At 46.8% G+C, this 16,615-nt stretch overlaps 1 protein-coding gene across 1 annotated transcript in view; it reads right to left on the bottom strand.

The window, feature by feature from the left end:
- PLEKHG5 (pleckstrin homology and RhoGEF domain containing G5) overlaps positions 1–9,755 on the bottom strand; it is a 189,548-nt gene extending 179,793 nt beyond the window's left edge. Inside the window, exon 1 of the mRNA XM_069948999.1 lies at positions 9,628–9,755. The gene's annotated coding sequence lies outside the window, so the exon portion shown is untranslated. The remainder of the gene's footprint in view (positions 1–9,627) is intronic.
- Between the last annotated feature and the right edge of the window lie 6,860 nt (positions 9,756–16,615).

The raw sequence follows: 16,615 nt of genomic DNA on the forward strand, positions 1-16,615 counted from the left end.
ATTGTGAAAGAGTTTGAGCTCCGATCATTGAGAAGCCTCCATGATCTGCGGCTCCGGCTCCGTCCTCTCCACCGCTGCTCAGTGTTGACTAAATATGTCAAAAATACTTTTGAAATCCTCAGGGTGGAAAATTTTTGTCTTTGCCGAATATATTTCCCTCAATCCGATCTAAAAAAGCCTAAATCTGCTGGTGAAGGTGACAGCATTGTTGTCATATTGTCTCCGACAAGACTAAATATAGGAACGCACCGAGTGATAATCATCCGCAGCGTTCCAGAAAGGCGGACAGCAACTTGGATCATCCCTGAAGGAGAGACGGATGAAGCTGGAATTAACCCTTCCCTGGGCGTCCGGTCTATTAGAATACTCTATTACTCTTATCTATCAATAAGAGCAGAGGCAATCTGCGGGAACGGCGCAGAGGACGAAGGTAAGAGACATACCATCATCCTCGGTGCCCTGCGCCCACTAGGGAGCTATCAGCAGGGGGAGTTCAGCACGAAAAAAAAATTCTTTAAAATCAACCGGTGTCATAAACTGCCAGAGATTTGTAATTTACTTCTTTTTTTAAAATATCCAGTACTTATCAGCTGCTGTAGGTGCTACAGGAAGTGGTGTATTCTCTCCAGTCTGACACAGTGCTCTCTGCTGCCACCTCTGTCCATGTCAGGAACTGTCCAGAGCAGGAGACGTTTTCTATGGGGATTTGCTGCTGCTCTGAACAGTTTCTAACATGGACAGAGGTGGCAACAGAGAGACTGGAGAGAATACATCACTTCCTGCAGGACAAACAGCAGCTGATTAGTACTAAGACTGGAAATTAAAAAAAAAAAGTAAATTACAAATCTGAATAACTTTCAGTTGTTTTGAAAGAATACGATTTTCGACGGAGAACCCCTTTAAAATTCAAATTCATATGTTGATCAGTAGGGATCTCTGTTAGGTAAGGCTTTCCTATACACTGTATATAAAGGTTTTTTGGGACAGCTTATGATTCCTGGGGGTGGGGTTTAGCAGATCCTGCTTTTGGGATCCAGGTGAGGGGAGGTATAATATGGTGGGGGGTCTCGGCGTCCACATTGTTTCCAGCTTACACCTAATTCGTGGTCTGTGTCTTCCTTCACAGCGACAGCGACGCAACGGACGAGTAATAACAGTGAATATAATTACGCAGAATCTCACCCGCTCCTTCACTTTCATGTCTAAATCAGTCGGCGAAGAAAAGCGCTCGGGGAATTTAGGACGGAAAAAAATCCCTCAAAAATCCTTTTGATGTTTCAGTAATTCTGGGCCGTGCAGATAAAAAGGCAATCTCTCCCGAATCCTGCGGGGAACGGCCGCGAGGAGATTTACGAGCTGAAGCGATGCAGATGAAGGAGCCCGGGAGGATCAGAGCCGCAGCCGACGCCATCACTACTGGACTTAGAGGGAATCCGCAGAGATTGCAGAATTATTACACTCAGAGCTTCAATACTGAAAAGCAGATGATGAAAATGTCAGGTGTTCACGTATCCAGAGAGGAACGCCAGCGATGAGGCCAAAGGTCAACCACATTAACCCACTCATGCTGTGTACAAGATACTGGGAAAGCTGGGTGACCACATCATACTGAGTATAAGATGCTGGGAAAGCTGGGTGACCTCCATCATACTGAGTATAATATGCTGGGAAAGCTGGGTGACCTCCATCATACTGAGTATAAGATGCTGGGAAAGCTGGGTGACCTCCATCATACTGAGTATAAGATGCTGGGAAAGCTGGGTGACCTCCATCATACTGAGTATAAGATGCTGGAAAGCTGGGTGACCTCCGTCATACTGACTACAAGATACTGGGACAGCTGGGTGATCTCCATCATACTGAGTATAAGATGCTGGGAAAGCTGGGTGACCTCCATCATACTGAGTATAAGATGCTGGGAAAGCTGGGTGACCTCCCTCATACTGAGTATAAGATGCTGGAAAGCTGGGTGACCTCCGTCATACTGACTACAAGATACTGGGACAGCTGGGTGATCTCCATCATACTGAGTATAAGATGCTGGATAAGCTGGGTGACCTTCATCATACTGAGTATAAGATGCTGGGAAAGCTGGGTGACCTCAGTCATATTGACTAAAAGATACTAGGAAATCTGTGTGACCTTCCTCATACTGAGTACAAGATGGTGGGAAAGCTGGGTGACCTCCATCATACTGACTACAAGATGCTGGGAAAGCTGGGTGACCTCCATCGTACTGACTACAAGATGCTGGGAAAGCTGGGTGACCTACATCATACTGAGTACAAGATCCTGGGAAAGCTGGGTGACCACATCATACTGAGTATAAGATGGTGGGAAAACTGGCTGACCTCCATCATACTGATTATAAGATGCTGGATAAGCTGGATGACCTCCATCATACTGAGTATAAGATGCTGGGAAAGCTGGGTGACCTCCGTCATACTGACTACAAGATACTAGGAAAGCTGGGTGACCTCCCTCATACTGAGTATACGTATTCTGAAAATCTGTGTGACCTCACTCATACTGAGTATAAGATGCTGGAAATCTGTGTGACCGCCCTCATACTGAGTATAAGATGGTGGGAAAGCTGGGTGACCTCCATCATACTGACTACAAGATGGTGGGAAAGCTGGGTGACCTCCATCAAACTGACTACAAGATGGTGGGAAAGCTGGGTGACCTCCATCATACTGATTATAAGATGCTGGATAAGCTGGGTGACCTCCATCCTACTGACTACAAGATGGTGGGAAAGCTGGGTGACCTCCATCATACTGACTACAAGATGCTGGGAAAGCTGGGTGACCTTTTTAACTGGGTAGACAACGATTACTGCACGTTGTCTACCCAGACACTGAACAAGGAGGAGCTGCTGGGAGATTTCAGCTCCTGTCTGATCAGTTACTGCAGGAAACGCTGCGGCTTCCGTCGTGTAACCAGAAAGGGAAACATTATCCCAGCTGTTACCTCCGCCGTCTCCATTATGGAATCCGCCGTGCACAGAGCTCAGCACAATCGGGCAGGATTCCTCGCAGTTATGCGCATACTGAGAAGCTTTTCTACCCACGGCTTAAAGCCATGTGCAAATGAGACAATACAGGCCTGTGCCCGGCCGCCACAAAGAGGACTCACATGCCGGTGGCCGGACTGTATTGGACGCAGACATGATACATTTTCATTTTAATATGAATAATATTTCCAGCGCACAAGGAATTCTTTCATATAAAACAATAAGGGGCGGGGGGAGGGGGCACAAGGCGCTCATTGAGCCGCCAATTACTGGAGACTAATGGGGCAAGAATGACCTTATTCTTCTGCACAATAAGGAAAAGCTGCTCCTGAAGGGGAGAAAAAACATATTTTAGGTGGTTGTGGATTATTTGTAAGCTTAGAGAATGTAAAAAAGTATGTGAACCCCTCAGACCATGAGAGGTCGCCCACCATCAGGAGTTACGCTTAAAGTGGTATATTATATATTTAAATCAACTGGTTTCAGAAAGTTACAGATTTGTAATTTACCTCTATTAAGAAACCTCCAGTCTTTCAGTACTTATCAGCTGCTGTATGTCCTGCAGGAAGTGGTGTATTCTCTCCAGTCTGACACAGTGCTCTCTGCTGCCACCTCTGTCCATGTCAGGAGCTGTCCAGAGCAGCAGCAAATCCCTATAGAAAACCTCTACTGCTCTGGACAGCTCCGACATGCGTGAGCGATGTCTCAGGCCCCATGTCACTACCGCCAAGTGTGAGCGATGCCTCAGGCCTCATGTCACTACCGCCAAGTGTGAGCGATGCCTCAGGCCCCATGTCACTACCACCAAGTGTGAGCGATGCCTCAGGCCCCATGTCACTACCGCCAAGTGTGAGAGATGCCTCAGGCCCCATGTCACTACTGCCAAGTGTGAGAGATGCCTCAGGCCTCATGTCACTACCGCCAAGTGTGAGCGATGCCTCAGGCCCCATGTCACTACCACCAAGTGTGAGCGATGCCTCAGGCCTCATGTCACTACCGCCAAGTGTGAGCGATGCCTCAGGCCCCATGTCACTACTGCCAAGTGTGAGCGATGCCTCAGGCCTCATGTCACTACCGCCAAGTGTGAGCCATGCCTCAGGCCCCATGTCACTACCACCAAGTGTGAGCGATGCCTCAGGCCTCATGTCACTTCCGCCAAGTGTGAGCGATGCCTCAGGCCCCATGTCACTACTGCCAAGTGTGAGCGATGCCTCAGGCCTCATGTCACTACCACCAAGTGTGAGCGATGCCTCAGGCCCCATGTCACTACCACCAAGTGTGAGCAATGCCTCAGGCCCCATGTCACTACTGCCAAGTGTGAGCAATGCCTCCATGTGAGTGATGCCCCATGTCACTACCACCAAGTGTGAGCGATGCCTCAGGCCTCATGTCACTACCGCCAAGTGTGAGCGATGCCTCAGGTCTCATGTCACTACTGCCAAGTGTGAGCGATGCCTCAGGCCCCATGTCACTACCGCCAAGTGTGAGCGATGCCTCAGGCCCCATGTCACTACCGCCAAGTGTGAGCGATGCCTCAGGCCCCATGTCACTACTGCCAAGTGTGAGCGATGCCTCAGGCCCCATGTCACTACCGCCAAGTGTGAGCGATGCCTCAGGCCTCATGTCACTACCGCCAAGTGTGAGCGATGCCTCAGGTCTCATGTCACTACTGCCAAGTGTGAGCGATGCCTCAGGCCCCATGTCACTACCGCCAAGTGTGAGCGATGCCTCAGGCCCCATGTCACTACCGCCAAGTGTGAGCGATGCCTCAGGCCCCATGTCACTACTGCCAAGTGTGAGCGATGCCTCAGGCCCCATGTCACTACCACCAAGTGTGAGCGATGCCTCAGGCCTCATGTCACTACCGCCAAGTGTGAGCGATGCCTCAGGTCTCATGTCACTACTGCCAAGTGTGAGCGATGCCTCAGGCCCCATGTCACTACCGCCAAGTGTGAGCGATGCCTCAGGCCCCATGTCACTACTGCCAAGTGTGAGCGATGCCTCAGGCCCCATGTCACTACCGCCAAGTGTGAGCGATGCCTCAGGCCTCATATCACTACCACCAAGTGTGAGCGATGCCTCAGGCCCCATGTCACTACCGCCAAGTGTGAGCGATGCCTCAGGCCTCATATCACTACCACCAAGTGTGAGCGATGCCTCCATGTGAGTGATGCGGATTACTTGGGTATAAAATGAATAAAGTTTTGTCTGAATATTTACACTTCTTGTACAAACAGCGGGCAGAGTTATACAGGAAGCTCCGGCCTTACGGACGCCCCGATCCCTGCGGATCATCATTCATCCTGCTCTGGAGATTTATACAACTTAGAGCCGGCGTTTATCTGACGTAGAGTGCTGCGACTAAATCATCACTTTATAAACACATGGATCGGCTTTGATCTTCGGCAGTCGCCTATGGGTGTCTGTGAGTCCGGACTCTGAGCTCCGTGCGGCGTTATTACACCCACATACAATATACCTGGAGGTTAATAAAACAGTAACGCCAGGAAGGGTGGGGGGGTCAGACCGGCCTGGGGGGCAATGATGCTTAAAGGGATAGTCCCGGCCTGGGGGGCAATGATGCTTAAAGGGATAGTCCCGGCCTGGGAAGCAATAATGCTTAAAGGGATAGTCCCAGCCTGGGGGGCAATGATGCTTAAAGGGATAATCCCGGCCTGGTGGGCAATGATGCTTAAAGGGATAGTCCCAGCCTGGGGGGCAATGATGCTTAAAGGGATAGTCCTGGCCTATGGGGCAATGATGCTTAAAGGGATAGTCCCCGCCTATGGGGCAATAATACTTAAAGGGATAGTCCCGGCCTATGGGGCAATGATGCTTAAAGGGATAGTCCCATCTCAGAGAGATAGGAGACGCCATAGATGTCTGATGGATGTGGGTCAAAGAGAAGTGGAGGTAACTAGATGTGGGGGTAGAGGGACTCCAGATCAGGCAGGGGACCCCTATAGTCAAGTGCCTTAGAGGTGAAGCCCGCATCTGTTAGTGATTCTCGGCATATCCATGTGTGACCTCCATAAAGATGATGGGTGTTGTAGTCCTGGAGGAGGAGACCCGCATGGAGTGCAGATGTTATATAAAAGAGTTCCCTGAAGTCCCTGGAGAATGCTGGAGATTGGATCCCAACAGGGAAAGGTATGGAGACCAATAAACGGCCAAATCTGGTAAATTCGGACGATTATCACTCGGTGTATTAGAGACAACGATCATCAGCTGATCAGCCACCGACCACAGGCCCACTCATTGACACATCTGCCCCCATATGTTATAGTAACTACTTGTATTCTTCATAGATTAAAGTCTAGCTGTCATAGAGACACGTCAAAAGTTTGGAGACTGAGACCAATCCGAAGAACGATCCGAGAGAAGTCCGCGATCTCTGCTCCGAGTCCGTCCGTACTAGACAGGCATGGACGTAGATTATGGGCAGACTTCTTTTTCGGATTTGTCTCGGTCTCCCTGACATGTCATTCCTCCTGGAAATTGCTCCACACCTGGTTGTTTGTGGTATTACACCCTAGAACTAATCTGCAATATCACATACAACCTGAACAAAAGTGGCGCTGTTTCTGAAAGAAAGCAGCAGCGTTTTTCCTAGATTCAGATCTTCCATTGGGAATGAAGGCGCAGGATGCCCTTCTAGTAACCAGAGGATGAGTAAGGTCATCCATGACAAGGTCATCCATTTATTTGGATTGGAGCCATGTAATATCACATTTTCCCTATAGGGGCGATGTTTGCCGCAGTAGGTGACCCCCAGTGACCAGTGCATGGCTGGGGTAGGTTCCTTATACAAGGCTGGGATTGTCAAACAATGGTGTCCTGAAGAGGGAGAGGGGGTCATCGAGATGTCCTGGCGCTCCGCACTTTACGTAACCTTGAGCAGATCAGACATCAGATCAGCGGGAGAATTACAGGACTATCTAACCAGATCCTCACGTGGAATAGAAAAGCCCCCATTCCTGTGCCAGCTGAACGCCGGCTTTAGACCTTCTTACCGGTAAATCTCCATCCGTCTTTCAAGGATTCATATTCTTCCACCCGACATGAAATAAACATGAGAAGTATCTGATCTCACTAACAGGAACAAATCGTATCTGAGGAGCATCGGGGGGGGGGGGGACCGCGGCCAAGTATCGGCAGAAGACAAGAAGGCCCAAGCCAGCCCAAGTCTGGAAGCACTAGTTACAGTTAAACCTCTGTTCTCTAACTCAGTTGGTTATGGAAGACTACGAGAATTGAGCTGTGTGTTCTAGCAAGTATCAGTGCATCGTGAACCACTTCTTACTGTAAAGGAGCAGGGACTCCCATCATAATGACAGGAATCCCTGCTCTAAACCGAGCTCCTGCACAGTGATGTCCTCCCTCTTCAGGCGGCCGGCATGTTTCCTATGCAGCTGAGTGTGCTGGCCACCTGGGGAGGGAGGACCTCACTGTGCAGGAGCTTGGGTCACCCCAAATACAGTGGCCAGTGGCTTCCCCTAAATCCCCCCCCCCCCCCCGACCCCCAATACACTTTTTTCTACCAGCACCCCAGGAGGAGAAGAGCAGCCCCAGAGCTCCTGCACAGTAATGTCCTCCCATCCCCGGGCAAGGAGAGAGAGGACATCACTGTGCAGGAGCTCCGGTTTAGAGCAGAGATTCATGTCAATATGAGGGGAGTCCCCGCTCCTGTGAGCCTTGCTGTCTGAACACCTCAATAACAACAATTCATCTGACACCTCCCCTGATGTTGTTCTGATATCAGAGTAAGAGCAAGTTAGAGATCCAGAAATACAGCACTGACGCGTTTCAGATCACATGGTTATGAGATCTGGACAAGGATCTGAAATGCGCCAGTAAGGCTTGGATGGTAGTTTTCTAGATTAAAAAAAAATGTTTGTGCTCTGGTCACTTTATAGTTGGGGGATTCAGGATACACTTTGCTGATACTACGGTGGTCCCCCGGCATCATCACGGATCAGGACACACGTAGGGATAAATAGTTACACAGTTCATATGGTGGAAAGAAAACAAGAGAGCATGAAGTTAAAGGGTTTTTCCAGGCGTCCGCCTTCATCAAGTAACAGCGCCTCTTGTCTCCTGTTGGGTGCAATTTTGCAGCTCAGTTCCCTTGAAGTGAATGAAGTGAATTGTAATACCACACGCAACCTGAAGACAGGGGTGGCGCTGTTTTTGCAGAGAAGCAGCTGTGCTTTTTCTTATCTTGGATAATCCCATTAGACTTATAATATTACAAAGTTGATCCAGAGGAAAGAGCAGCATGTATGGCACAGATGCCAATTACCCCATAACCCCTTACAGGGGGTAAAATTCCTTCCTGTATCTGGCAATTGGAATAAATCCCAGAATCTCCAATCACCAGAAACCGAGAGCGTGTTACTTGTAATGTATTTTATAAGAAAGACATTCACTCCCATTCACTGCTCTTACAGTTAAGAATATAGAGTCCCATAGTCTCACTGCTCTTACAGTAAAGAATATAGAGAGTCCCATAGTCTCACTGCTCTTACAGTAAAGAATATAGAGTCCCATAGTCTCACTGCTCTTACAGTAAAGAATATAGAGAGTCCCATAGTCTCACTGCTCTTACAGTAAAGAATATAGAGTCCCATAGTCTCACTGCTCTTACAGTAAAGAATATATAGAGAGCTCCATAGTCTCACTACTCTTAGGAATATAGAGAGCTCCATAGTTTCACTGCTCTTACAGTAAAGAATATATAGAGAGCTCCATAGTCTCACTACTCTTAGGAATATAGAGAGCTCCATAGTTTTACTGCTCTTACAGTAAAGAATCCGCAGACATAGAGGATTATCCCTTGTCATGGTTACATAGATTAATAAAGAAACCAAATATTTTTGTATATAAAATTGTAGCACTGCAATGATGTACTGTCAGTGCATGGATAGACAGGCATACGGCAATGAGGGAGAAGAACTGTCATTGTATACTACACACAATAGAGCAGTGCATGGATAGACAGGTAATCCAGCAATGAGGGAGAAGAACTGTCAGTATATGCTATATACAATAGAGCAATGCATGGATAGACAGGTAATCCAGCAATGAGGGAGAAGAACTGTCATTGTATACTACACACAATAGAGCAGTGCATGGATAGATAGGCATCCGGCAATGAGGGAAAAGAACTGTCATTGTATACTACACACAATAGAGCAGTGCATGGATAGACAGGTAATCCAGCAATGAGGGAGAAGAACTGTCATTGTATACTACACACAATAGAGCAGTGCGTGGATAGATAGGCATACGGCAATGAGGGAGAAGAACTGTCATTGTATACTACACACAATAGAGCAGTGCATGGATAGATAGGCATCCGGCAATGAGGGAGAAGAACTGTCATTGTATACTACACACAATAGAGCAGTGCATGGATAGACAGGTAATCCAGCAATGAGGGAGAAGAACTGTCAGTATATGCTATACACAATAGAACAGTGCATGATGAACAGGCAGTCCGGAAATGAGGGAGAAGAACTGTCACTAAGCTCATTTCCATTCAGGAGTTTGGGAAAGCCAGGTGCCATAAGACATGATACAATCAGATACATAGAAGTCATGTGACCTACCTGCCAGATCCTCAATGATATCCAGGGATGAGCTCCAGGAGAAGCGCTCCACCGCACTGTAGCCCAGCTCGGTCAGGGACGTGGGGAGGGTCTCCAGCTCATACGCTCCACGTTTTTTCCAGTACAGAAACATATTGAAGATAAAAGCAGGAAAATATTCCCAGATGAAGACCCTTAGATCAGCCGCCTTACGGCCGTCATTCCTCGCTGCGGCCCCAATGGCTCCAGCAGCTTTCGGGGGCTTTGTCTGGTCTCATCACCGGGGTTAGAGGGAACGGACGCTCTTCACTTCCAAAGGGGACAAATAATGAATTCATGATCCTACAAGACAGAGAAGTGGTCAAACCCAGACGGGGGCAAATCCAGTGAGCGCTGGGGCCGCACGGCCGCACAATGGCCCTTTCTCTCCACTCCCACAGACCCTTTCAACATTTTGTTTTTCATGGACTATGAAAGAAATCATCTGAGGAAGTCGCAGTGTGACATTTAGGATGAGAAACATTACATTTCTTATTCTTTGCTTTATACTCGATGGATAGAAAAAAAGACCAAACACAATGGGGGCCACATCCGACGTCTACAGAGACCCCCCCCGCCCCCAAACAACGACCGTTCATACACAATATACCGACGCATTTCAAATATTGTTACATTTGTATCCACATTTGTGTATGCGATAGAAGGGTTGGGCCGGTATATGTTTAGGGGGTCTAGTCTGGAGTTTTTGTATTTAAAGGTGTTTGGGATAATAGTATACTGGGCCAGGCTGCTGGGGCTGCGGGCGACATGTCGGTAATACTTACCTGTCCCATTGCCGGATCTCGGCTACCCGCTCTGCAAGGTTTCCTGTGATATCAGAAAATACAATGACATAGAAAATGATCACTCTGCATAGACTCTATACCGAGCGGCAGTTACTTATGGGGGTGCAACGTCATTAACTCGATTAAAGGGGTAGTGCACAAAAAATAGTCTTTCTTTCAAATCAACTGGTGCCAATCTTGCTAAAAGCCCCCCCCCAATTCAGTGACTCACAGGAGGCGTCACTTTCCTTTTCCTCCTAGTTTCTGGCCCAGACCTCCATGAAGATTTCTTGCAGCCACAATTCATCTCTTGTGAACCTGCCAAACATCTCAGGCTCCGCATTTTACTTCCATTTTTTTGTGTCTTGTGCAGTAAAGTCAGTAGGGATGTGGGTTACCCCCTGTATATAGGATCCCCTGCTGTGCCCCATATAGTAATAATACCACCTGTGCTCTTCCCCCATAGTAATAATCCTCCCTGTGCTCCCCCCATAGTAATAATCCCCCAATGGTTTGTCCACATATAGTAATAATCCCCCCTGTTTAGTCCCCATAGTAATAACCCCCCCTTTGCTCTTCCCCCATAGTAATGATCCCCCCTATTTAGTCCCCATAGTAATAACCCCCCTTTGCTCTTCCCCCATAGTAATTATCCAACCTATGTAGTCCCCATAGTAATAATCCCCCTGTGCTGTCCCCACAGTAATTATTCCCCCCCTGTGCAGTCCCCATAGTAATAATCTCCTCTGCCCCCCACCCCCAGTAATAATCCCCCAATGGTTTGTCCACATATAGTAATAATCCCCCGTTTAGTCCCCATAGAAATAACCCCCCCTTTGCTCTTCCCCCATAGTAATAACCCCCCATGTGCAGTCCCCATAGTAATAATCCCCCCTGTGCAGTCCCCATAGTAATAATCTCCCCTGTGCTCCCTCCCATAGTAATTCCCCCTTGTGCTCCCCCCATAGTAATAAGCCCCCCATGCTTTGTCCATATAGTAATACTCCCCCCAACCCCCACAATTGCCAAACACACACGCAAAAAAAAACTTTATTCTCACCTTGGTATAGTATACAGCGGGTCCATCTCTCCTCTGCTCCAGCCTGCAAGGAGCAGGCCACCGCCACCCCCGCACACATCTTCTCCCTCCTGCAGGCGCAGTGATATGACCTCATTGCACCTGCTGGAGGGAAAAGATGTGTGTGGGGGCGGCGGCAGCCTGGCAGAGGCTGAGTGGCTGAGCGCAGTCTCGGGCGGGGGTCAGTGCGGTGGCAGCGATCTGGGCAGATGATGGGGCGGGCGTTTGGGCGCTCCGTGCGGTCGCCCGGTCCGACAGTCATTAGAAATGCCCATGTTTACTTCTATATAAAAATCTCCAGTCTTCCAGTATTTATTAGCTGCTGTATGCCCTGCAGGAAGTGGTGTATTCTCTCCAGTCTGACACAGTGCTCTCTGCTGCCACCACTGTCCATGTCAGGAACTGTCCAGAGCAGGAGAGGTTTTCTATGAGGATTTGCTGCTGCTCTGGGAAGTTCCTGACATGGACAGAGGTGGCAGCAGAGAGCACGGTGTCAGACTTGAGAGAGTACACCAATTCCTGCAGGACATACAGCAGCTGATAAGTACTGGAAGAATGGAGATATTTATATAGAAGTTGAAATAGATCACTGAACGGAGTTAGCAGTCCTGCTGTCCCGGGGTGGGATGGAGGTAACCAGGCAGGGTCCATTTTAACCTTTCCCCTGAGACCTCCCTTAGGTCCCCTTTACCCATGGATGGAGTTCTCCTTTAAAAAAAAAAAGCATGAAAAATCTAAAACACCACAAAAGCTTTTAACAGTTTAAATCATTTCTTTGGGACGAAAACATTCCAGCGTTTTATGGGAGATTTGTTTGAATTCTCATTGATTTCGCAGGAATGCGGCGTCCTTCACCCCGAGACAATTTATTGTTTTATACCGTCTCCAAAATAAACCAGCGGAAAATGTGATCACTCTAAGCTTCACTTTATCAAAGGTGTCAGTGGAGACGTGTCCGTACATAGACAGAAGGGGGGGGGGGCTAGGGGGAGGGGGGACCAGGGGGGCCGGGAGAGGAGGGGCAGGGGGGGGGGGGGGCGACGAATCATCAGGAAGATTTTCCATTTAATTAGAGATTGTTTCCATTCAATAGACGCGTACACCGGTCACATCATAGGAGGATGTCTCCAGTAACAGCACAACCACTTACATATTATTCTTCTTATTATAGGGCAGTATTATAGTATGTATCTATAAAGGGAGAGGTGGACGGCACCACCCAATCTCTGACACCTGGAACTAGGACTGAGAATAAGTAGCTCTAACCGCCGGGACAGCAGTTCTGAGTGGTGCTCCGCTTAAAACAGAACCATAATGTAAATGTAGCAAGAGAAAAGAAGCAGGCACTCACCAATGGTATGCGTCTTCTGGTCGGTTTATTAGAGGTTTACTTCATACATGCAGGGAGGGGGGAGTGTGGAGCAAACACGTACTCACAGGTAGACTACAATTGTTTCACACGATGGCGCGCTTCTTCTGGTCTACGGATGACCGAAGTGTGTCATTGCGTGAAACAATTGTAGTCTACCTGTGAAGACGTGTTTGCTCCACACTCCCCCCTCCCTGCATGTATGAAGTAAACCTCCAATAAACCAACCAGAAGACACATACTATTGGTGAGTGCCTGCTTTGTAGTTCTGCTGGAGGGCCGCAGGTTCCCCATCCTTGATCTATAGTCATGATTGAAGCAAATATTTTCCTGCCTGGTGATAATTCCTCCGGGGATCGGTACACTCCACTCATCTCCAACATCAAACAGCTGATGACAGAACAATAAGCCGCATTCACGCTACATGGAGATAACACAGACTGGAGCGTTAAGGTTCCATATTGGATGCAGCACGGTGTATCCGATCTCTTAGGGCTGCATCACCATGTACATAATAGAGTATTGTGATATTAATGTGTCCGGCTGTCGCCCACCGCTCATTGGATGGTAAATGTCTCATAAAAGTTTGTATAATAAATTACTGGAGTTTATAAGATTCTAAGTTCCCGTCTAAACAGATAAAATAATGTCCGTAAGTGATCGCTCTTCCTGCACTAAATCTAATAATAAGTTTATAAAATCCGGACAGTTATAAACAGAGCGAATGAGGAGCAGAACGGCTTTATTGTCATGTACGGAGTCCGTTACCTACTGCTTAAAGGGGAAGACCAGACTCTTAAAGGGTTTACAGGGTCACAAAGTATCCCCCTTCCTGCAGGGCCCCCCAGTGATCAGCTGGAATCTCTGGAAAAAAATTCCCTGCAGCGCCACCACAGGTGATACGAAGCATTGCAGTGTCCATTCATGTCAGTGGGTTGTGTGATTAGTCACTTCCTAGTTTCCTCGCTGACCTGAGACCCTGCGGTTATTCTGCAGCAGTTCACACACTTTACCCAATCCCCTAAGCTTATGTGCACAGTGCAGACCAACTGCCAATACTTCCAGGGGGCTGAGCCGGCCGGACCCCCATAGTGGGTTATACAGGCATACGGGGGATCAGTCTATAGGTCTCATACAGGACATTGTCAGACATGCTTCTACGTGTGCATTTAACATCATATAATGCAGCAGTTTATATAACTTAGTGGGACAACACCCTTTAAGGGGCCCGGTGGTCTTGGCACATGGCATATTTCATGGTAGTCTAGGATGTGCAAGGTGTGGATGCCGTTATTTGCTTAAAAATTATCTTTCATTTCAGCAGCTGGGTGTCAAAGAGGCGGAGTCTAGAGCAACCGTACCTTTCAGGTCTTCCTCTCCACCCTCCTCCTCTCTAGCGATGTTGTCACAGGTATACGGTATATAGGAGACACAGTTGTATGGTAAATAGGTAACAGTTGTACAGCATTTAGGACACAGTTGTACGGTACGTAGGAGACACAGGTTTACGGTATTTAGGAGACATTGGTGTACAATATTTAGGAGACACAGTTGTACGGTATTTAGGAGACACAGTTGTACGGTATTTAGGAGACACAGTTGTACGGTATTTAGGAGACCATCAGTAAATATTTTCTGTGATGAGATATTTAGCCTGGCGAGGGAACGATGTTTCCGATGTGCCGCTGCCAGCCGATCCTCCGGATAGCAATGAATATTACAGACGGGATGACTGAAGACGCGAACTTCCAGGATTTCTTTTTAAGAGACTGGACAGATAACTCTGGTTTGGCTTGGGGATCAAATGTCTGCTCAGGATTATTATACTAAGTGTTAGTATAATAATCCTGAGCGGTTATATAACATTTAGTATAATAATCCTGAGCGGTTATATAAGTGTTATATAATAGCTTTCTAGAAATGTCTATAAACTTTTTCTATTACTTTCCTGGATTGGAGATCTCCAAATTCCATCACTGTAAACGTAGTTTGTATTGTATTATATGTGTAGTTGCCAGGCCCTATGGTCACATGTCAGGGATGTAAGGAGTTTGGTCACATGACCTTCCACAGGCAGCTTCAGTCTGAAGTGCAGTTTGAGGGCGGTGTCTCCCAGGTTCAGCCTTTTTCTGGTTTGGAACCAATCACTTCAAAGCTACGTCCAACCCTCTCTCCCCAGTAGGAATCTGTGTCAGAGAACAGACCCACGCAGATACAATGTAACAATAAACCCTTCCTTATACATTATGTGACTGTAGATCCCCCTTTAGGTTCAGTCAGACCATGTTATAGCTGTGTTACCTTTTGCGTCTTTATAGGTCTATGTATATTCCTACTGTACTTGATGTCAGGAGGCCCTGTTATCTGTGCACACACAATAACCCATCCGTATGTTTGTGCCCCTTCATGGGAACGTAAACTCAGGACATTTAACTTTTCCCGTCAGTGTTGGCAGAGTGAAGCGCCCGGATCAATTACTATACATTATACACCACATGCTGCTATACTGTACAGTAACTTATATATCATATATCCAGCTGCTGTGTTATCAGGGGTATACAGTTACTATACATTATACACCACATGCTGCTATATACTGTACAGTAACTTATAGATCACATATCCAGCTGCTGCTGTGTTATCAGGGTTATACAGTTACTATACATTATACACCACATGCTGCTATACTGTACAGTAACTTATATATCACATATCCAGCTGCTGTGTTATCAGGGTTATACAGTTACTATACATTATACCCCACATGCTGCTATACTGTACAGTAACTTATATATCACATATCCAGCTGCTGTGTTATCAGGGTTATACAGTTACTATACATTATATACCACATGCTGCTATACTGTACAGTAACTTATATATCACATATCCAGCTGCTGCTGTGTTATCAGGGTTATACAGTTACTATACATTATACACCACATGCTGCTATACTGTACAGTAACTTATATATCACATATCTAGCTGCTGTGTTATCAGGGTTATACAGTTACTATACATTATACACCACATGCTGCTATACTGCACAGTAACTTATATATCACATATCTAGCTGCTGTGTTATCAGGGTTATGCAGTTACTATACATTATATACCACATGCTGCTATACTGTACAGTAACTTAGATATCACATATCCAGCTGCTGTGTTATCAGGGTTATACAGTTACTATACATTATATACCACATGCTGATTGCTATACTGTACAGTAACATATATCACATATCCAGCTGCTGTGTTATCAGGGTTATACAGTTACTATACATTATACACCACATGCTGCTATACTGTACAGTAACTTATATATCACATATCCAGCTGCTGTGTTATCAGGGTTATACAGTTACTATACATTATACACCACATGCTGATATACTGTACAGTAACTTAGATATCACATATCCAGCTGCTGATGTGTTATCAGGGATACACAGTTACTATATATTATACACCACATGCTGATATACTGTACAGTAACTTACAATATCACAGATTCGGGTGTTTATAAAAGTTTTTTTCCATCTGTTCTACATGTTATTCAGAATAATAATCATTATTTTTGGGGTGTGGAACAAATTGTCTGCATTTCAGTGATTTCTTATGGGAAAACTTGCTTTTGGGGGGGGGGGGGGTGACAAAAACATGCATTTGTGTATAATACACTTGGATCTGTTTTTCCATAGACTTCCATTATAATATAAAAATGCTTATTTATTT

Source organism: Dendropsophus ebraccatus, chromosome 12 (assembly GCF_027789765.1).
Source record: "Dendropsophus ebraccatus isolate aDenEbr1 chromosome 12, aDenEbr1.pat, whole genome shotgun sequence".
Taxonomy (NCBI): Eukaryota; Metazoa; Chordata; class Amphibia; order Anura; family Hylidae; genus Dendropsophus; species Dendropsophus ebraccatus.